The sequence below is a fragment of the Panthera onca genome, chromosome D3, assembly GCF_046562875.1.
Source record: "Panthera onca isolate mPanOnc1 chromosome D3, mPanOnc1 haplotype 2, whole genome shotgun sequence".
Lineage (NCBI taxonomy): Eukaryota > Metazoa > Chordata > Mammalia > Carnivora > Felidae > Panthera > Panthera onca.
In genome coordinates this window covers 42,209,187-42,233,638 of record NC_138350.1, presented here as the reverse complement: position 1 = coordinate 42,233,638, position 24,452 = coordinate 42,209,187, and positions in this window count along the sequence as shown.

The following is a 24,452-nucleotide window of genomic DNA, read 5'->3' as shown; positions in this document are numbered from 1 at the left end:
AGGTGGTGGGAAGAAGGAATGCCTTCTCTTTGTGGGCTAGAGCCCCCAGGTGATAATTCCAGCACTGTGAACCTTAACCTCCCACAGTGTTTGACATCAGGTTCACAGAATCTGGAGCAGTCTGTTCTGGCATATTCTGAAAATAAAGCAACCCAGAGGACTTTAACTCTTGTGTTTCTGTTAAGGCTCACAACCTCATTTCTGACATTTCTTTTTTTTTTTAATAGTTTTTTTTAATGTTTATTTATTTTTGAGAGAGAGAGAGAGAGAGAGAGAGAGAGAGCACCAGCACGAGTGGGGGAGGGGCAGAGAGAGGGAGACAGAATCCATAGCAGGCTCAAGGCTCCAAGTTGTCAACACAGAGTCTGACGTGGGTCTCGAACCCATGAACTGTGGGATCATGACCTGGGCTGAACCAACTGAGCCACCTAGGCACCCCTCATTTCTGACATTTCTATTCGTGTTTGGCAGACTTAATATCTTTTCTGCCACCTCTATTGTTTGGGTTGCAGAAAAGGAGATAAGGACAGATGGGTGGGCAGGGAAAGACTCAGTTTTGAATCTTGGCTAACAGGGCTACTACTACCAAATTGCAGTAGAACCTGTAGGTTTTGTCTTCTGGGAAGCACTGCTATATGATGATCACACAGTAGGGCAGTGGAGCCTGAGAGGTGTAGGTTTGAATCCCACCTCTGCTTGTGAGCAATACCTCTGGGCCTCAGTTTCCTTATGTATAAAATGGGGATAGTTATAATATATATCTGGTAACTTTAGTAAGAATTACACAATATAAGCATTTAAGGACTCAGTAAATCGTCTGGCATGTAGTAAGCTTTGGCATTACTACCTGCTGACATTACTGAGCCAATAAAACTTAGTTAGAAGTTGGTAAATGGATCTCAGTGTTTTTGTATCCCTCTTAGGAGAGTCTGAGCAGACTGATAAAGATATAGGATGATCCAAAGTGGATCCCTTTGGGGGATTCCCTTTGATCTTTTTTAGTCTATAGCTTTGGCCCAGAGCACCATCCTACCTCTGTCCTCGAAAGGACACACCTGGAGCCTCATCAACACAACAGTTTTCCTCTAAGGAAATAATCAGATGCAGGGGAATACTGACAACTTCTGGAACACTGCAACCAGCAGCTTCCTCCTTCCTCTTGAAATACTGAAATATTAAAAAGAGAAAAGAAGCTTTTTTTGGCTGTCAGGACAGAGCCAGATGCGGGGCTTGAACTCACAGGCTGCAAGATCTCAACCTGAGCTGAAGTCACTTAACTGACTGAGCCACCCAGGGGCCCTAGAGAAAAGAAGCATTTTAATGACATTAAAGAAAAAAAAAAAAAACAAAAACTATTTTGATTCTGTGTACTGCAGTCTCTTAGAAGGGTGGAGATGGGTTGTTGGGACCATTCATGGAGTGGTTGGCATGTTTTGTAGGTACACAGTGGGATGATGATGGTGGATTAAATTAGAGTGCTTTGGCCCTAACCTGTGTCCACACCCTTTCCAATGTCAGGCCTGGATCCATGTACCCGTGGACTTTTTGGCCTGACTCCAGACCAAGAACTAAAGGTTCAGAATGCACAGTTAGTCACTTTACCATTAAGTAAAATAAAGTGGCCACATTTCTGACTTCTTGAGTGGCTGGAGAGGCAGTAAGAGAAACCATTGCATTCTTTTCTCCCCTCTCCTTGTCTTAGTAATAAGAGAAGGTCTGTGGATTGGTTTAGTCTGGATATTTTCCTTGTTCCACTTCGCCAAATACTTGTTGAGCAACTACTGTGTGTCAGGCACTGTGTGAGACTCAGGGGAGACAAAGATAAATGGGACATGGATTTCATGAGTTTGTATTGTAGGAGGAAATAGAGAGAAAGGAGAAGAGAGGGAATCGGAGGGACCAAGAATGGTTCCTTCCTCAAGGACACAGGATGAAATAATCACCTTTTCCTGAATGTGGCAGTCCACAGGACTTCTACTACTTCAACGTTTGTCAATAGATTAATGGCTTTTCAAGATCCTTCTAGTTATATAAAAGAAGCACTGCATCTTGTCAGTATAATAAGCCCTCAAAAACATTTCAATAACTGCAGTTTTTCTTCACGTTATGGCTTCAGCTCTGTCATTTGTAATATATATGACTAATGCAAGTTATTTAACTCTGTCTAAACTTAGTTTCCTTATCTGTGAAATGGGAATAATACCTAATGGTTTTTGTAAACCATTATGGTTTTTGTAAACCAGTTATGTGTAAAATGTTCTTTGTATAAGGTTGGCACTCAAAACATTTGTAGTTATTGTTGTGATATATTCCTTGAGATTTTCTCCAGTAAAGGTGATTTTCTCCTACTTGATTTATTGTGGGGTTGGGCTTGAGGGTAGGTGTCTTCCTTCCACCCTCTTGATACTTTTAGACCATAACTACCCTCTCCTTTTATAAAAATTCGTAGTCTTTTGAGGCTCAAACCATTCAGTGGTACCACATTCTCCTTTTCTTCATTGTAACTTGGTTACTCTTTAGCGAGTAAATCTCTTCAGTATTTACCCTCTCACTAAAGACTTTAGAACCATGGCTTAATCTTTCTGTCCACTTCAACCTCTGTCTTCCTTGGTAACTTAAATATCCATGGTTAAATTTCTTCAACATCTCAAATTTCAGGTTTTGAACACTTCATCTACAATGACTTTCTCCTTCAGTCCTTTGTTAGGCAACCCTCTTCCATGGCTACATGGTGATGGCTGTCATCACCAGAGGCTTCCACCTCTGCAGAATATCTAAATTGCACATCCCGATTCCTGAAACCTGCTGTTTGTATCTTTCCTGCTTGCTTGCTGACGGGCCCCCTGCATCTCCAGTCCACTGGCCCTTTCACTGTCTTCCCATTAGCCCCTCTTGTCCTTCATTGTTCATTACAACCATTCCTTTGTTGCAAAACCCTCATGTTTTTTTCTCTTTCTGCCCCCCCACCCCACCTGATTACACTCCAGCTCTAGATGAACCCAGCCATCCAATTTCTCATGGGCCACCCGTCATGGCGTGGCATCACTGTGGAGAATATCACACAACCTGGCAGATGGTAACACTGTGTAGCACCATAACCAAACTTAACTGGTTTCTCCCCGGTCCATGGCAAAACTAGCACTATTTTGTCTAGTAAGCTCCATCCTTCTTTCCTCAAGGACTATTTCATCTCTTCTCCATGTTCCTTCAAACTTTCCAACCTCCCTCAGTCTCAGAAGGTGACCTTGTCTCATATTTAAAGGGGATACTCTCAGATGGAAACTCCCCATGTTCCCTTCACATGCTCTATGCTGTATAGTTGCATCTGTGCCCTCTTTTCATGCCTTCCAATGGAGGACACACCACTCCTCTTGTCCAAGTCTACTTCCTCCTTGTGTGGTTTGAATTCCACTCCCTCTAGTCTTTCCCATCTATTTGGATCTATTTGATCAGTATTAATACATGTTACAGTATTTCCCACCAGGAACAGCCACAATGACAACAACAATAAAGATGACAAACAACTGCCACTACCACCCTTCTTGGATCCCAGTCTCTCTCTCATCACTGTACTTCAATCACCACAAGCCTTGTTTGCCCATGCCCCTGAACTTCCTTACCTCTGACTTCTAACCCACTCCAGCCTGGCTTCTGTCCTCACAACTCCATTATATCAGGACTTCCAAAGATTACCTGCATGTGTTGAATACAATGGACTCAGTTCCCATTTTACTTTATTTGCAGCAGTAGTCAACGTTCCTTTATTGAAATGCTTTCTTCTTTTACCCCCTGGCCCCAAGTACCCTTGGTTTCCTCCCATCCCATGGCTTCTCCTTCCCAGTCTTTTTGACCCTACTTTGAAATACTAAACCATCAAACAATCACATATGAACAAAATAAGGAAAATTAAATGGCTGTCTCTATAGATTAAGAAAAATATTTGGGGTGATCCAATGTCCATTCAAGATAAAAACTGTCAGGGGTTGTGGGAGGGGGGAAGGGCTAAATGGGTAAGGGACATTAAGAAATCTACTCCTGAAATCGTTGTTTCACTATATGCTAACTAATTTGGCTGTAAATTTAAAATAATTTAAAATAACTAAACCCTCTTCTCTTCATCCTCTTTACTTTCTGTCAGCAGCCGCAGCCACTCTTGTGATTTTGTTTATTGTTTGTATATGCATGTGACTTCACAATTTGTATCTTCTGCTCTGACTTCTCTTTTGAGCTCTAGAATCTAGGTACAACTGTGTTCTAGACACATCCGCTTCAGTGGCTGTAGACATTTCAAACTTGATTGTACAGAATTAAGTTTTTGATGTTTTCCCATTGCTCTCTCTCCCCAATCTGCTCTTCTGGTATATTCCATTTAGTGGGTAGTACCACTATCTGTCCTGTTGCCTTGGCCAGCGCTAATTGAATTTCAAGTTTGATAATTCTACTTCAAAAATGCATATTAAGTTCATTTCCACATTCTAGTGTAAGCCAACATCATCTCTTGTTAGGGTGACTGCAATAGCTTTTTAATAATATCCGCATATCCATTTTATATTTCTTATTCATTCAGTATACTGTAGTCAGAATAATTTTTTAAAAGCAAAAATTTGATCAAGTCATTGCCTCCCATTACATTTAGGATAAACTACAAACAACAAGGCCAGTAAGACTGCTGGGTTTGGTTCCTGACAACTCTTGCCAGTCTTCCCTTTGCTTATGATATTCTAGCCACTAATGCCTTCTTCCCATTTCTCAGAATGCCTAAAGCTCTTTCCTGCTTTAGGGACTTCCCACATGCTGTTTCCCCCTGCCTGGAACTCTCCCCACTTCTTATCTGTCTGATTCCTACACATACCTCAGGTCCCAGACGTTAGGTTCCTAAGATATAAAAACTCTTTCATAGTATTCTGTACTTTTCCATCATAGCACTTATCACAGTTCTTATCTTTATTTATGCAAATATTTATCTGTCTCCACACTAGACTATGAACTCCAGGAAGATGTCTGTCTTCCCACCTCTGTATCCTTAGTGCCTAGCACGGTGTCGGGCATGTGATTTGGGTCCAGTAATATATGCTGAATCAGTAAATGGTTCATAAAAAAACCCTGGATCAATTGGGGATGATTGATTATGTCAGGATGTGTTGATTCTTTTGTTTGTTCGTTCATTCATTCATTCATCCATCAAATACCTAGGTATTTTTGAATCCAAAGGAAGAAATCACTTTCTTCACCTTTCCCTTGACTCTTTTATATCTTAATACTTAGCAAGTTTCATCTAGCTCATCAGGGACCCAGTCCCTGGCAGTGGCCACATTTATTATATTTGTCTGGCTCACTGGATACATCAAGTTCTAGGGAAGCATTTTTTTCCTCTCTATATACTGCATTGCTCTGTTCCTAAATGTTCTGACTGTTCTTAATTCTGTCACAAATAATATGAATTCATCTGCCAAAGGTGAAACCAAGTATACCTAGAGGGACACTTATATCATCTGTGTGTTTTTTTAAATAAACATTTATTGGACACCAACTATGTGCTAGATTTTCATAGAATCTTTCTTATTTAATTCTTATAACAACCTCTTACTGTGGGTTTTACTATTCCTAACTTAGAGTTGAAAATATTGATGCTTGGGGAATTAAAGTGCTGCAAAACAGGGATAAAAATGCTTTCTTTTTGTTCTCGTATGATGTATGCATTTTTCAAAATCATGAATTCATGTTTAAAATGAGCACAGCCAAATATTAAATTATATGTGGTAATTCTTTCAGAAGACTTAAACACACATTTTAAGGGATTCCATTTTAGAAGAGTAAGATGCTAGTGACCCAGAGATTCTGCAAATTGTCCAGAATTTAGCTGTATGCTGTGCTTGTGGGGTGGGAGGTAAATGTGTTTGATTCTCTCTGAACCAAGTCAGGCAGAAACATGGTACCACCCTTCTAGACAGACATCTGTTCAAATATAAATTTCCTGTTTATTGAGGCTTCTGCTCTATTGAAGTAAAGGTCTCGATACGGCTGAACAAGTCAATCATTATAAACCTTGTTAGTGTGACAGCCCCCTGTGTATTGTTTAACTGGAAATGAAACACAAATACACCAAACCCCTGCAGTATCCGCTTCATGGTGCATAAATCTACCGTGCATCATGTCATTTGAAATTTGATGGCAATCTACCAAATGGCAGAAAAGACTTCATCCTCAGAGGGCTATGCAAATGAGTCCAGGCTCTGAACAATCAGGTGAAAGGACACAGCCTGTCCTTTGCTCCCTTCCCCCATATCCTTCCCAGAAAGCATTCCCTAGGGTAATTTCTTAGTGGCAACTGGTGAATTGTCCAAATACAAATGACCAGTGTTCATTCAGTTCCACATGCAGATCTGGCTTTAGATGTTCTAAATAGGATTGAAACGTTCTTCCTGCCTTCCACTATCCAAGCTGTATTATTGCTTGCAGCAAAACCTTCTCAGACCCTTATTAAGCCATCTTAATTGCTTTCCTCAGCTTTCTTTCTTTTTTATCCAAACCTCAGAGGTGAGGGATAATCTGCTTTTAGGCTAAAATAGAGATGCTCATCTCACTACCCCCCTTATTGGCCCCCCTCCCCTGATTTATCACCCATCCACGCCATAGAAAAGCCTGCAGTTTTGAAAGGACTAAACCAGTCTGCTAGTCTGTTGCTAATAATAGGTATGGAGGTTAAATTATTTTACTACCAGTCATATTTTCTCTGTTCAGGTTTTAAATGGGTAGGACATTTCTCTGTCTGGCTCTACTGGGAAGATTTATTCATAAATTGTTAGAATATTTACTTATAAACTGGAAGTCTCAAGGTATCATCCGATCCAGCTGCTAGTCTTGAGCAGATTAAATCATTAAAAACAAGCAGTTGGCTGTTGGAATCAACCCCTATGGGTACAACCAAACCTTGTCAGGGCTGCCCCTGAAGGCAGGGCCCAGGTGGAGGGAGGCTGGGACAAACCAGTGTGGGTCCATTAGCAGTTCATGGGAGGAGCAAGCTGGCTGAAGTCTGGAGAGGTTGGGTCTTATGAGAGTACATATAAATAGGCATGTCAAGCCGAGCAGACAGAGCAGCAGAAGGCTGGAGAATAAAGCAAGAGTTAGGAATGGTGGCCAGATTATGGAGGGTTTACTCCCCATCAAGCCATTGTCTATCTCATTAATTCTTTTAGGAGCATCCAAGAGGAGCTGTGAGTCTCCTGAAGGGCTGAAACTGTGTGACAGTTTCTTCTATGCTCAGTGACTTTCTTGGAAACATTAAATGATAATTTTTCCCCTTGTCAACTCTAACCTCCCTTTTATCATCCTTGTTTATGAGAAAAAGAAGAATTTATTGAATTTTATAACTGAATTTATTCCTATTCTTCCCTAAGAAGATATCAATGTAACTTTTGATAACACATGGAAAACCATGTTCAATACAACTATTCGATTATATTTTAAAATACATTCTTATGATAAGCTCTTGAAATAGCCAAGAAATGTATGAAGACATTCTTGAACTGGTTTATGTTAGAGGTACCATCTGAATTAAAAGCAGCGGACTCCATCTCTTGTTGATGAAGGGAGAAAATAATCTCTTTTTGGAAGGCAAATGATTTTGTACTGGAGAACATTTGGTTCATTAGGAAAGCTGTTGATTTCTCAGAAGAAACAGTTTATTTTCTCATCTCAGAATGAGGAAATTGAAAAATATTTCATGTGATTCAGGAACAGGTAAATCTCTGTGGAACTCACAACTGTAGTATTCTATGGGAACATATACATGCTATGTAAATTTACATAATAACAATCAATATATTCTATAGACTTAATCTTTTCACTGCTTTAAGGGCCAGAGCCTATAGTGTAGACTGGTTTTGACTAAAGAGAGTAAGGAGCAAAACTTTCAGCTTTCTGAAACAAAAACAAAAACAAAAAAACCTTCCAGCTTTCTGTTTTGGGACTAGAGCAAGACACCCAACCACAGTAATATTTGCTTACAACTCTTTCCTTTACTGTTACCCCATTAATTTTTCCTGAGCAGCATCATAACCCATAATTCTCAACTCTGTAATTTTCTGGCCTATTTTTTTTCTAAAGTATATTATTTTGAGAGAGAGAGAAAGTACATGCTTGAATGGGGGAGGGGCAGAGACAGAGGGAGACACAGAATCCCAAGCAGGCTCTGTGCCATCGGTGCGGAGCTCAAACTCATGAACCCTGAGGTCATGACCTGAGTCTCAGGTCGAGATCAAGAGTCAGATGCTTAACCGACTGAGCCACCCAGGCACCCTTCTGGCCTATTTCTTATAGGTGGTCTAGGGCACTGGTGTGGGGATGGAGGCAGCCATCATTATGTTGCAAACAGGTGGAGGATACAAAAGAAAAAGGTGGTTTCTACCTCTCGCTGGAAAGGCAGAATATATGCTCATGAAGGACATTTAAAGGCTAATTCACAAAGAGAATGTATTCATCAGCATTTATACATTACCATATAATAATTATAACTTGTCTTCAAGTGATTGCTATGTACTAAAAATGCTACAAAACATTCTATAGGACATACTACTATTTCTGTGTTATGGATGAGGAAGCTATGGCTCAGAGATCCTCAGGATCACCCAGCTAATACATAACAGAGTCAGGATTAAAGTCTAGCTGGGTCTGACTCCCATGCCCAATCTCTTGTCCATTGCTGTGTCTCCATAGGCAGCAACTGTGTCTCTCACCTTCACTATCTTACTTAGCACTTTGCACAATGTTTGGCACATAGTAGGTACTCAAGGATGATTTACAGATTGACCACTGCTAAAGCACACAAAGGAATGATCCTGTTCTAAAGCTTAAATTGTCACTGAACTAAATGACAGGATATTCTGAAATATCCTCTATAGGGCTGCATGTAAGACTTTTTTCCTCCATAGGGTATATAGTTCTACTTTCTCTGTTTAGCTTCTGCATCTGCCCCTTTCTTTAGCAAACTGTGAGGCTGATTTTGGGCTTAGGGAGGGCGGTATTTGTTGGTACTGGCTGGAGCATCCCCATTCCCCAAACTCTGCAGATCCACCAATGCCTGGTTCTGCAGCCAGGAGCATGGCTGCAGCTGGGGTAGCGGTGCCATTCTTTAGACTGCTGACCTCCTTGGGGAGCCTGAGTGGCTCAGTTGATTAAGCGTCCTACTTCAGCTCAGGTCATGGTCTCATGGCTTGTGAGTTCAAGTCCCACATCAGGCTCTGTGCTGACAGCTCAAGCCTGGAGCCTACTTCAGATTCTGTGTCTCCGACTGTCTCTGCCCCTTCCCTGCTCATGCTCTGTCTCTCTCTCTCTCTGTCTCTCTCTCTCAAAAATAAATAAACATTAAAAAAATTTTTTTAGACTGCTGATCTCCTCAAAGGCTCTAGCATGGAGAGAGAGAGGGCCCTTCTCTCTCAGCCAGAGAGTTGGCTCTGCTTGTGGCTGCCTAAGAGCAGGCTGGGAAATGCGACTTATTATCCTTCATTAGAAGATCACTCTAATTTACAGACCTTAGAATGAAGTTATGTGCATGATGCACTTTTGAACTCATTACTGAGTATATTAAATCATATCGAAATGTGGTTCCTGCAGCAGGTGTACTGGTGACTGGGAGCTCAGACAGGGCCTTGGGTATGAAATGTCAGTCTGGCAACATTATTCCCTCTTTTTCTATTGTCACGTTCTTTGCACAGTTTGGAACATCTGTTCATATTTGTTTATTGAACCCTTGGGGCTTGCTTCTCCAAAATCACGTTTAACTTCATGAAATTGCCATTTTAAGAACACTTTTTTTTTTTGCCACTCTGCTAAAGATGAATGATATATAATAAAAAAGAATGGGGGTGGAGCAAATCATGATATTTTAGTCCCCTTTGTTTGCTGCAAGGGCCTAGAGGACACAGACCTTCCTCACAGAGGGAAAATGGTCTTGGACACTTATGAGCTTGGGTGCTCCCTCACCGGCTGGATGTGCAGTGTGGCTTTTAAAGTTATCCCCTGGTATGGGGAAGTCAGGACAGAAAATGACAAGGACAGCAAAGTGGAGGGTGCTGCTGTTGCTAGCAGATGGTAGGTTGTATTAATCAGCTGGGGCTGCTGTGACAAAGCAGCACAGACTGGCTGGTTTAAACGACAGTAGTTGATTATCTCCCGGTTCTGGAGACCAGAAGTCCGAGATCAAAGTTTCAGCAAGATTGCTTCTCTCTGGGCTGTGGCAGAGAATTTGTTCTCCTAGTTTCTGGTGGCTTGCTGGCCGATCACTGGTGTTGGTTGACTTATGCTATGTCACCTTGACTTTTGCCTTCATGTCCACATGGCATTCTCCCTGTGTGTGTGTGTGTGTGTGTGTGTGTGTCCATGTACAAATTTCCCTTTTTTATAAGGACACCACATTGGATTAGGGGCCACTCTCATAACCTTATTTTAACTTGATTACCTCTGTAAAGACCTATCTTTAAATAAGGTCATAATTTGTCATACTGGGGTTAAGACTCCAACATATCTTTTTTGGAGGGTATAATTCAACCTGTAATATAGAGATAGGGGAATGCAAAAAACTTTTTTTTTAGAGAGAGAAAAAAATTATATATATATTATATAAATATGTATATGTGAAATGAGTGTCTACTTTTTGCCTAGCCCTGGGGTAGGTACTATAAATGTTGGAGTGAAGTACCCACCATGGGCTTTGCTGACATTATTCTAATGTCTGGGAATGCTGTTCTTCTGATAATGTCTCCTGTTCTCCCAGGATTTGAAAACTAACACAAGAACCCCAGTTCTCTCCTCTACCAGGGCTGCATATCCTCTCTTGGTGGGGTGTGTGAACAATGTAGGCCAGCAATGTTTATATTCACTCAGCTGGACAATTTACCAGCCATTATTGGTTTTCTTCTAAATGACTTCTCTAACAGCTGATAAAACCCAGCCTAGAGTATGTGAAGTTCACTTCTCTGCCTATCAGGGACAGATTGGCTTCCATCCATAGTAAGCTTTCAATGGGAAGGTTAGTGTTTGCCGATTAGTACAACATTATGTGCAGATATGCTTAATAAATGCTTTGTGAGGATTTGTTAACTTATTCACCAGACATTTGTTGACATTTATTTATTTATAATTGAGTTCCTGCTTTGCATAGGGCACTAGGGAGTACCTAACGTGATATGGAATTTGTAACATAGTCCAATCACAAGTGCAGTGCAGGAATTCCTCCTATATCATTCTTGACAAGCCTATCTTTTTTTCTTATTTTATGTTTTATTTTATTAGGTTTTTTAATTAAAGTATAATTAACATACAATGTTGTATTGGTTTCATATGTATGACATAGTTAGTTGACAATTCTATACGTTACTCAGTGCTCACTATGAGTAAGTCTAGTCTCTTTCTGTCACCATGCATTGTTATTACAATATCATTGACTATATTCCATATGCTGTATTTTTCATCTCTGTGACTTATTTTATTTTATTAAAAATTTTTTTAAAGTTTATTCATTTTTTGAGAGACAGAGACAGAGCGTGAGTGGGGAGAGGCAGAGAGAGAAGGAGACACAGAATCTAAGGCAGGCTCCAGGCTCTGACCTGACAGCACAGAGCCCAATGTGGGGCTCGAACTCATAAACTGTGAGATCACTACCTGAGCTGAAGTCGGATGCTTAACTGACTGAGCCACCCGGGCGCCCCTCTGTGACTTATTTTATAGCTGGAAGTTTGTACCTCTTAATCCTCCTTAGTGGTTTCGTGCATCCCCCTACACACCTCTTCTCTGGTAACCACCAGTTTGTTCTCTGTATTTAAGAGTCTGTTGTTTTTAGGGCACCTGGGTGGCTCAGTCGGTTAAGAGTCTGTTGTTTTTTAGTTAGTTTTTTCATTGGTTTTGTTTTTTAGATTCTACATATAAGTGACATCATATGCTATTTGTCTTTCTTCCTCTGACTTATTTCACTTAGCATAATACCCTCTAGGTCCATCCATGTTGTCACAAATGGCAAGACCTCATTTATTTTATAGCTGAGTAATATTACATTGTGTGTATATATACATATATATATATATATATCACATCGGCTTTATCTATTCACCTATCGATGGACACTTGGGTTGCTTCCAATTCTTGGCTATTGCTAATAATGCTGCAATAACCGTAGGGGTGCATCTGAAAAGTTTATCTTAAATAATCCCTGATATAGGCATCTAATTACCTGAATGAGGAATTTATTTCCATAGGTGGGCATGTATATTTCTAAAGGTAGAAAGTACTATTTATTTATTTATTTATTTATTTATTTATTTATTTATTTGATAAAGAACATGAGCAATAGATGGAGAGAGAGAGAGAATATTAAAAATTAAAAAAAAATATTTTATTTATTTTTGAGAGAGATAGAGACTGAGTACAAGTGGGGGAGGGGCAGAGAGAGAGGGAGGCACAGAATCCAAAGCAGGCTCCAGACTCTGAGCTGTTAGCACAGAGCCCGGTGTGGGACTAGAACTTGTGAACCGCAAGATCATGATCTGAGCCAAAGTCAGATGCTTAACCGACTGACCCACCTAGGCTCCCTGAGAGAGGGAAAATCTTACGCAGTCTCCACGCCCACCATGGAGCCCGATGCTGAGCTCAATCCTATGACCATGAGCTCATGAGCTGAGCTGAAATCAAGAGTCAGACATTCAACCAACTAAGCCACCCAGGTGCCCCTAGAAAGTAGGTGTAAAAAAATTGAACCAATGAGAGACACTTAAATACAGAGAACAAGCTGAGGATTGATGGGGAGGGAGGGTATGAGGTGGGGAGTGACTTAAATGGGTGATGGGCATTAAGGAGTGCACTTTTCAGGATGAGCACTGGGTGTCATACGACACTGGGTTCTACTCCTCAAGCCAAAACTGCACTGTATGTTAACTAACTTGGGAATCAGAAAAAAAATTGAACTGCTACTCTGTAGTGATATAATACCCACCCAATCATCCTATTTTTAGGGGCACTTAGAAATTGAAATATACTAATTTGAGGAATAATTTGTATACTATAAAATTCATCTCTTTAAGGTATATAATTCAGTGGTTTTTGGTATGTTCACAAATGTGTACAACCATTACTACTAGTTAATCAATCACTCCCCAAAGAAACTCTGTATGCATTAGCAGTCACTCCCCATTCTCCTTCTTCCAGCCTTTGAAAACCACTACTTTCCGTCTCTGTGGATTTTCCTGTTCTGAACATTTCATATGAATGGAATCATACAATATATGGCCTTTTGTGTCTTCTTAGCAACGGATTTCAAGGCTTATCCATTTTATAGCATGTAGCAGTACTTCATTTCTTTGTATGACTGAATAATATTTCATTGTATGGACATACTATATTTCGTTTATCTATTCATCAGTTGATGGATATTGGATTGTTTCTGCTTTTGGGCTATTATGAATAATGCTATTATGAGCGTTAGTGTTCTATAAGTTTTTGTGTGAATGCATGTTTTCAGTTCCCTTGGGTATATATCTAGGAGTGGAATTGCTGGCTTATATGGAAGTTCTATGTTTAACTGTTTGAGGAATGCCAAACTGTTTTCCACAGTAAGATGTGGCACCATTTTACATTCCCATTAGTAGCAGATGAGGGTTCCAGTTTCCCCATATCCTTGCCCACACTTGCTGTTGTTTCTCTTTTCGATTGTAGCCACCCTAGTGAACGTGAAGTAGTGTCTCTGTGTGGTTTTGATTTGCATTTCCCTGATGACTAATGATGTTGACAGTCTTTTTATGTGCTTTTTGGCCATTTGTATATCTTATTTTGAGAAACGCAGCCATCTTAATTTTTCATTTTGGAAAACATTTTCTTATTCATTCATTTAGTCAACATTTGTTGGGCACACATTTATGTGCCAGGCATGTGCTACACACTATGGACACAAAAGGGCATGGAAGAAATTTCAGATTGGAAGATGGAGTAGTCAGGTGTCTATTTGCATGAAGCAATTCTAAAGGCCGATTGTCAAGGCCTGTGAAGCCTTAGGCGAGAAAGGCAATTCTGAGCAGACAAGAGTGTCTGAGACTTATTTGGCTTCTGTTTTAACCTCCATGGGTTTGGCTTCTCATACAGAGGTCAGGGATCCACAAATAAGACTTAGAATCCTTTTATCAAATTTTCAGTGATGAGCACACAGAAATATTGCCATGAAAATGACAATGATGTGTTTACTTCTCTTTACTTTTGGAGCTCACTGGACGAAGCTCAGAGCATATGTTAAGGCTTAAGCAGAGCAGTGGGCCAGCAGGATTGATGCAAGGCCAAGGACAAGGAAGGGCATTGGCTTCTCTGGTGGATTCTAGAGGTAGTGTATGTGGCAGCTTCACTGAACAGTACTTGTGCTGTCAACAGCTTCACTGGAGGAAATAGCAGTCACAGAAGGCACTGTTCCATGTGCTGGGGCAGGATCAAAAGAGAAGGAAAATGGTGGAGACGGTGACTAATAGGACTAGCTGAGTGACCTGAGGGGACTCCTGAATTAGGAGGAATTTGAAGGGATTTTGAGGATCCCCAAAGAGTGTGTAGGGACAGAGACAGAAAGAATAGCTCTGACTGTTAACTTCAGCCTACTCTTACTCCTATACTGGTATGACTTGAGGAAGTATAGATTATAGATAAATAAGACATGGTCTCTTCCTTAGACAAGCATGTAGAACAGAGAGGGAGATAAACACTAATATGTAATTTCAATATAATGAGGTAGTTACCAAGAGAGGAATTAATGAAATGTCCATTAGTTGTTGCCTTGAATGTCACCTCCTTCTCTACAAATGCCTGTATTGTCTATAGTCATCCCCCAAATTGGTTAAGTTAATTAATCCCAGACTCTGTTCCTACTCTTCATTTCAGACATTGGTATCTCCTGGTCTCTCCCATTCCTATCCTGTTAATTTTTCTTTTTTTAATGTTTATTTACTTTTGAGAGAGAGAGACAGAATGCGAGTAGGGCAGGGGCAGACAGAGAGGGAGACGCAGAATCTGGAGCAGGCCCCAGGCTCTGAGCTGTCAGCACAGAGCCTGATTTGGGGCTCAAACTCACGAACCTTGAAATCATGACCTGAGCTGAAGTCTGAAGCTTAACCTACTGCGCCACCCAGGCACCCCTCCTATCCTGTTAATTTTTTACCTGAATTCTCTTTCTGTCTGGTTTCATGAGAGTAAAGTTTCATTTACATAGATTTTATCTTACTTTTGAATCTGCTTCTGCAACCTCCTGTATGGCTCTCTCTACTGCAGCCCATGCTGTCTTTGTTCCCCTGCCTGACCCAGGGGATTGGAACATTTTATATGTGTCATAGTATGCTGGTGTCCTTTGGTCTTTTCTATCCAGAGGAGGAGGCCTTTAGGAACTTGGGGGATAGAGGAGAATTTTGAGACTTTTGAAGGGAATGTTTTTTTTCTTCCCACATGGATATGGAGGTAGAAGATAGACACAGAAACTTGAAACAGTTTGACATGGTTTAGAAAGTTTGCAAGTATTTTGGTATAAGCATGGGGTACTTGGAGGGAAAGTAATGAAACAAGAGTGGAAATAATGGGCATGAGACAAATTATGAAGGGTTTAAAAATATTGATGTTTCTTAAATTATACAGTATTTGTCTTTCTCTGACTTATTTCACTCAGCATTATACTCTAGCTCCATCCATGTTGTTGCAAATAGGAGGATTTCATTCTTTTTTTATGGCTGAGTAATATTCTATTTTATATATAAACCATATCTTCTTTATTCATTCATTATTTTATGGACACTTGGGCTGCTTCTATATCTTGGCTATTGTAAATAATGTTGTTATAAATATTGGGGTTTGTGTATCCCTTTGAATTAGTATTTTTGTATTCTTTGGGTAAATACCCAGTAGTGTGATTGCTGGATCATAGGATAGTTCCGTTTTAACTTTTTAAGGAACCTCCTTACTGTTTTCCACACTGCATCAGTTTGCATTCCCACCAACAGTGTGCAAGTGTTCCTTTTTCTCCACATCCTTGCCAGCACCTGTTGTTTCTTGTGTTGTTGATTTTAACCTTTCTGAAAAGTGTGAGGTGGTACCTGATTGTAGTTTTGATTCACATTTCCCTGATAAGTGATGATGAACATCTTTTCATGTGTCTGTTGGCCATCTGGATGTCTTCTTTGGAGAAATGTCTGTTTATGCCTTCTGCCCATTTTGCAAGTGGATTATTTGTTTTTTGGCTGTTGAGTTTTATAAATTCTTCATATATTTTGGATACTAACCCTTTATCAGATATGTCATTTGCAAATATCTTCTCCCATTCCATAGGTTGCCTTTTAGTTTTGTTGATTGTTCCCTTCATTGTGCAGCTTATTTATTTATTTATTTATTTATTTATTTATTTATTTATTTATTAGTGAATGAGAGTGCTGGGGAAAGGGATAGAGGGAGAGAGAGTGGGAATCTTAAGTAGGTTCCACGGGGAGCCTGACTCAGGATTTGATGCCACGACCCTGGGATCATGACCTGAGTCAAAATCAAGAGTTGGATGCTCAACTGACTGAGCCACTCAGGCACCTTGTGCAGAAGCTTTTTATTTTGATGTAGTCCCAATAGGGGACTTTTGCCTTTGTTTCCTTTGCTTTAGGAGGCATATCTAGGAAAAAGTTGCTACAGCCAATGTCAAAGAAACAAAACAAACAAGCAGAGGGAAAGGAAAAAGAGAGAGACAAAGAAACAGACTCTTAATTATAGAAAACAAACTGATGGTTACCAGAGGGGAGGATGGTGGGGGATAGGTTCATAGGTGATGGAAATTAAGGACTACACTTGTGATCAGCACCAGGTGATGTATGGAATTGTTGAGTCATTATATTGTACACCTGAAACTAATAAAACACTGTTAAAAAAAGAATACTGCTGTTACCTTAAAGCAGGTAGAGAACACTGAAGTATCTTAAGTAGGGGAGAAATCTGGTCAAATTTGTTTTTTTTTTACAAAGCTCATTTTGGAAGTTATATGAGGCAGCAATGAGACCAGAGGGAAGAAGACCTATCAGGTTATTGCAGTGGTCCAAGTGAGAGGTGATGGTGGCCAGCATTGGATATGACATTGGATATGGAGAGAATTAGAGGAATTTGAGAGACCCTAATAAGGTATAGCCAGAAACCTTTGAAATTTCTTGGATATGGGGTAGGTGGGGGAAGGGAAGAGTGAAAAAATGACTCCATTTTCTGACACTGACAATTGAGTAAGTGGCATAATGATAGAGAATGCAGGAGGAGGAATTTTGTGCCAAAGTAGGGCATAACATTTTGTCCTCTTGTACATACTGTATCAAAAACCTCCAGATGCTTGAATTAGCCATCATGATTCTTTTTGACTTTTATTACACGACCTAAAAGTAATTAATCTATTTCTTTAAGATTTATCTTCATTTATAGTCCTCATCATTTTAATTGCTACTTATATTTGACTTTTCCACTGTTCATCCTAAAATATAATACCTGAAAAAAACTTACTAAATAAGGTTGAACCAAAACTACAGAGTGTTATTACTATCCTCTATGGTAGTAGATACATGATTTACCCCAGTGATACATAATTTTCATGATACATAAATATGTACATCACATTTTCTTTCACCAGTTTTAGAAGGTTCTCCAAACTTATTTTTTTTTCAACTGCAAATTCTTAGGTCATTTTTTTATTCCCTTAGTGTTTAAAAATATATCAAGATGTCCTCAGTTAGTGACTCAAACCATAAGGAGATTTATTGTTTACTTAATAAAAGCCTGAAAGAATGTGATCTCAGGCTTGTTTGATGGATAAATGATGCCATTAAAGATCCAGTTTCTATTTCTATTCTTCTTTCTCCTCTGTTATCATCAGAGGATTAGTTTCACTTTCATGTTTGTGACCTCACAGTTTCAAAATGGCTGCCATAGTTCCAAGCATCAAGTTTTCACATAAAAATATAGCAAGAATGAAGGGGCAAGAAGAATATTTGCCTTTCACATCTTTTATCTTTCATGGAGAAAAATCTTTTCTCATAAGTGCACAGTAGACTTCTTTTTATTTTTCATTGGCCAGTCACTGAGCCAAATGGATTGAGACTGACATGCTTGGTATAGACCAATCAAAATTCACTTCCTGGAAAATGAACTATTACTGCCTAAACAAAATCATTGTTTTGTTACCAAGGAAAGGGGGGACACAATTGTGGAATGAGCAGCCAACAGTGTCTGCCCACAGGAAACCAAAGAAATATTTGATCGAATATAGGAACAGAAAGGATCAGTTTGGAGTGGTCTTAAATCTTTATCTATCTATCTATCTATCTATCTACCTATCATCTATTATTTATCTAATCAGTAGACACACCTACTTTCTACTCTACTAGCTTAAATCCTTGTAATTCTATTATCATCTAACTTGAAACATTAACGGAGAAATTATCAAATGTTTCATTAAGGAAGGAAATGAGAATAATTTGCCATAATATTTTTAATGACCTAGTAATTTTCCAAGTTTTCCTGAGATATAATTGATATATATCCACTGTATGAGTTTAAGGTATGCAGCATAATGGTTTGATTTACATATACTGTGAAATGATTATTAGAGTAAGTTTAGTTTGCATCTATCATCTCATGTAGATGCAATAAAAAGAAAAAGCAAAAAAAGGAAAAATTTCCTTATGATGTGAACTTGTAGGATCTATGCTCTTAACAACTTTTCCTATATATCATGGAGCAGTGTTAGCTATAGTCATCATGTGGTACATTACAACCCTAGTGGTTATTTATCTTATAACTAGAAGTTTGTACCTTTTGACCAACTTCCTATGATGCCCCCACAACCCACCTCTGGTAACCACAAATCTGATCACTTTCTCTATGAGTTTGATTTCTTTTTTTAGATTCCACGTATAAGTGAGATCTTACAGTATTTGTCTTTCTCTGTCTCACTTTCACTTAGCATAATGCCCTCAATCCATGTTGTTGCAAATGACAGGATTTCCTCTTTTTTTTTTAATGGCTGAATTATATCCCAGTTTCTTTATCCATTCATCTCTTGATTGACACAGAGGTTGTTTGGCTATTGTAAATAATGCTGCCATGAACATAGAAATGCATATATCAAGTTAGTATTTAATTTCCTTTGGCTGTATTCCTAGAAGTGGAATTGCTGGATTGTATGGTACTTCTATTTTTAATTTTTTGAGGATCCTCCATGCTATTTTTCGTAGTGGCTGTACCTGTTTACAATCTCACCAACAGTGTACGGTTTCCTTTTTCTTCACATCCATGCCAGCATTTGTAATCTCTTGTCTTTGATGGTGACCATTCTAACAGGTGTAAAGTGATGTCTCATTGTGGTTTTGGTTTGAATTTCCCTAGTGACTTGTGATGTTGAGCATCTTTTCATGTGTCTCTTGGCATGTGTTCTTTGGAAAAATGTCTATTCAGGTCCTCTGCCCATTTTTTAATGGGGTTATTTCCTTTTTTTGGTGTTGAGTTGTATAAGTTCTTTATATGTTTTGGATATTAACCCCTTATTGGATATATCATTTGCAAATATCACCTCCATTCAGTAGGTTGTTTTGTTGTTTTGTTGATGTTTTCCTTTGCTGTATAAAAGCCTTTTAGTTTGATGTAGTCCTAATTGTTTATCCTTGTTTGCAAATAGATGGGCTGGAAATATTTCTCTTGGTTTCCATTCTAAATTATTATTGTCTGTTTTTGTTAGTGAAATTTTGAATAATAAATGCGTTCACACTCTAAAGTTTTGTGTAAGGCAAACCCCTATTCATGCTGAATTGAAGAAATGACACTGCCATGCTTATTTTTATTCGAAAGCACCTGACTTTTTATCTTAAAGTGATTACAGACTCTAGACCCAACCTGGTGCTTATCTCTGGGTGGGGGTGGGTGAGGAAAAGGCAGCAGGGTGCAACTGTATCAGTTATGCTTTGTTTCTTAAGCAAGGTGTTCTAGTCTTTATACATTTTTGTGTATATTTAATATTGCATAATTTAAAATGATTATGTCTATAAACACAAAAACATTAAAAATAAAAGGAATAAATTGACTGACCAACCTTAGTCATTATATTAAAAAGGTAAAGTTTTAATTGGCTCATCTTGGCAGATTCTTGCATTCTTTTATTTACCTATTCATTCAGCAAACACTGAGGACTTACTGTGCTATGCAATGGAGCTATGAAGATCTATAAAGCTGAATAATGTGGCCCTAGGCTCTAGCAGATCTCCCAGTACAGTGGAGATTTATTGTAAACAAATAATTATGTGATACTATGTCCAGTGATAAAACAGAGATACCAAGAAATGTGCTATGGTAGCTGAAAGGGTGTGTGTGTCTGTGTGTGCACGTGTAGCTGTGTGTTAGGGCAGCCATGGCTGGCTTCACAAAAAAAAGAGACACTGAGCCTCTTTGTTCCTTAGTTATATCAAAAGTGCACCCTGTGAGTCTCATTCTTTGCACTGGGAGCTTATGGGAACTATTTATCCTGAGGCCTCAGGAGTTGATGGGAGAGGAGATATTTTTTTAAAGATTTTTTTGCTTTTTTTTGTTTGTTTTTTGAGAGAGAGATAGAGAGCAAGTGGGGGGAGGGACAGAGGGAGAGGAAGACAGACTCCCAAGCTGTCAGCACAGAGTTAGCTGCGGGGCTTTGGACTCAGGAACTATAAGATAGTGACTTGAGCCGAAATCAAGAGTCAGATGCTTAACCGAATGAGCCACTCAGGTGACCCAATGGGACAGGAGATCTTAAATAGCACAAGTGTCTGGTCTTGTCTTCAGGCGCCTGACTGTGTGCCTCTGAAGCTTCTTTTTTGATGCATCCTTTTGTAAATTTCTCTCCAGTCCAGGACAAATTAATGCTTTATGTTAAACATGAGGGCTTTATTCAAGTCACATTGGAAGAAGAGGGAATATGGACCTCAGTGATTGATTCCTGCTTTGCCCTGTTCCTATTTTTTTCTCTTTTAGTTCAGAAATGTAGGAAAGCAGTAGAGGGTAGAGGAAGGGGAAATCAGTCTAGAGATTCAGTTAAACATGTCATGCAATTTGGACATGACTTGCCTCCAAAATATTGTCTGGAGTATTTTCACTGAGAGAGGTAACACTTGAGTTTTTATAAATTGAATTTGGTACTGATGAAAGACCTGGCTGAGAATCTTGGTGTGGGTTTGTTCTCTAGAGGCAGAGCTGGCCAAAGGGCCACAGTGAAGGGATAAGTTAAATATGGTAAGTGCCTTGGTCCCAAGGTCCCAAGGGTTTAATGCATGTTCTAAATATCTTTGTATATTTGTAGTTGGGGGTTGCATTACAAAATTCACTTCTGAGGAGATAGGGATAGGGAGGTAAGCTGGTCACAGACTGAATCAGAAAATAGTCATCCCTCTTCTCCCCTCCCCCCACTATTTGTGTGTTTTTTCTGGTTTTCATTAGACTGGTGTATTTTTCTATATACCTACTACCAGAAACATTCCTCATTCCCTTTCCAGTGGTCTTCAGGTTAGAGAGTGGTTTGGGGACCTCATTAAGTGTCTAAGACTGAAGCATGTGAGACATTTGACTAGAATAGTTATGGAGAAGTAAAGCTAGTGGTAATTCAAATCTTTTCCACTGCATAATGCTCAGGGCTGATACCTCAGTCCTAGAGAGTGTTACAAATATTTCCTAGCTTCTATTTTTCTTGGCCTATTAATAATTTTCCCAGAAGGATTATCAAAACTAAATTTTACTTGACATCTTGTAACTGTTACGGAAATAACAAATGGTCATTTTTTAAAAATGTTTATTTATTTATTTTGAGAGAGAGAGCGAGAGCACCAGCAGGGGAGGGGCAGAGAGAGAGAGAGAATCCCAAGCAGGCCCTGCACTGTCAGTGCAGAGTCCCGTGTGGGGTTCTAACTCCCTAACTGTGGGAGGTTATGACTTGAGCCAAAACCAAGAGTCCAATGCTTAACTCACTGAGCCACCCAGGCGCCCCAACAAATGATCATTCTTTTCTTTTTTTTTTTTTAATTTTTTTTTAACATTTATTTATTTTTGAGACAGAGAGAGACAGAGCATGAACAGGGGAGGGTCAGAGAGAGAGGGAGACACAGAATCCGAAACAGGCTCCAGGCTCTGAGCGGTCAGCACAGAGCCCGACACGGGGCTCGAACCCATGGACCGCGAGATCATGACCTGAGCCGAAGTCGGACGCTTAACCGACTGAGCCACCCAGGCGCCCCAACAAATGATCATTCTTAACAATTTAATTTGATGAGTAGTTATCTTATCTTTTCTCCTCTAAAACTGATGAAATTTGGGCAGCAGTCCCAAATTATACCTTCACAGTCAAAGTGCAATAAAGTTCAGAGGAAAACTAGGTATTTGAGCAAAAGCAACAAAGAGAAAAATGCCTCATTACTTTTCCCTGCTTTTGTTCATTCATTAATTCTCTCATTCACTCAGTAAAGAAATATTTATTGGGTACCTCTTATGTGTTAAGCTCTGAGTGAAGTGTTGGGGTAAAATGAATAATATGTCTTAGCCCTAAAAGTCTTATATGGTAGGAAAGACAGATACTGAATAAATAGCTCCCTATATTCATTACAAACTATACTAAGTGCTATAAAGAAAATGTATGAGGTATGAGAAGTTGTAACAGAAAAATCTGGTTTAACCTGTGAGTCAGAGAAGAGTTCCCTGAGAGAATGGTTTTTGAACTGAGATTCCAAGGGAAAGTAGGAGTTAAGTAGAAAGAAAATGGAGTGTGTCTTAGTTATCTTAGGCTGCTGTAACGAATACCACAGATTAGTGGCTTAAATGACAAACATTAACATTTAATTCTCACAGTTTTGGAGGTTGGGATCTCCAAGATCAAGGTGCTGGCAGATTTGTGTCTGGTGAGGGCCTGCTTTCAGGTTTGCCAATGGCTATCTTCTTGCTGTGTCCTCACATGACAGAGAACAGAGAAGGGGGGGAGGGTTGAGAGAGAGAGAGCGAACTCTCATGTCTCTTATAAGGACACTAATCGTATTCATGAGGGCTCCACCTTCATGACCTAATCACCTTCTAAACGCCCCTCCTTCCAATACCCTTACATTTGGGGCTAGGATTTCAACATACGACTTTTGGTAGGGACACAGGAACATTCAGTTCATAACAGAGTTCTGCAGCTCTGGGGTAATATGAGGTGGGAGGGAGCATGTGTTTTGAAGGAACTTAGACCAGTGGCTGGAGCTCCAAGAGAGGAGTGGAGGACTGCACTATGAAGCTGGAGAGATAGGCAGGGGCCAGATTATCCAGGGCCTTATAGTAAAAGGTAAGGATTTTGTGATTCTAAAAGAATATGGCAATCATTTGAGGGTTTTAAGAGGGTAACAGCATGATCATATTTTCATTTTCAAACATCACTAATTGTAGTGTGGAGAATGGATATGGGGCCACTGGTGCCGCTATTGCAGGTAAGAAGTCATAGCTTGGATTAGGTGGTGAATGTGAAGATGGAGACTAGTGGATGGTCTGAGTTATTTAGTGGTAAATTGATAGGAATTGATAGATTGGAAACAGAAGGTGAAGGAGGTGGAAGGTGTCAAGTCTTACTCCAGTTACCTGGTTTGTTATGCTTATTAGGTGATAGTCCTTGTCACTGTGATAGAGATCACTAGGAGAGAATCAGATTTGGGGCAGAAAGTCATGAAACTTGTTTTGCATTTGAGAGCAGTAGTTGAGGTGCTTTTGAGATTTCCAAATGGAGCAGGGAGTTGTATACGAGTCTGGTGCTCAGAGGAGGAGTAGGGCTGGGAGATGTAAATTTGGAAATTGTAGGCATGCAGATAGTTATTGAAGCCCTATTTTGAGTGAAATATGGGCTGGAGATGATGAACTAAATGCAGTTTAGCTCAATGTGACTACATGGAGGTTCATAAAATGTTAGCATTGGATGGAAACTTAGAAATTAGCTATCAAGTTTATTTTTCAAATAATAAAATAATTTTTATTATTTCCACTATGAAGTAACACATGCTTATTACAAAATGTTTTTGGAAAAGCTAGCCCTACCTCTCCCTTCTCCATTTTTGCAAACAGATGATGGAAAGGAGACTTCAGGAGAGGAAGGTGTTTATCTTTATCAACAGGTCTGTGTTAAGAACCCTAAACTCCTCCGTTATGGTTATTTTATTTTTTTATTTAAAAAAAAATTTTTTTTTAACGTTTATTTATTTTTGAGACAGAGAGAGACAGAGCATGAATGGGGGAGGGTCAGAGAGAGGGAGACACAGAATCTGAAACAGGCTCCGGGCTCCGAGCTGTCAGCACAGGGGCCCGATGCGGGGCTCGAACTCACGGACCGCGAGATCGTGACCTGAGCTGAAGTCGGCGCTCAACCGACTGAGCCACCCAGGCGCCCCTGTTATGGTTATTTT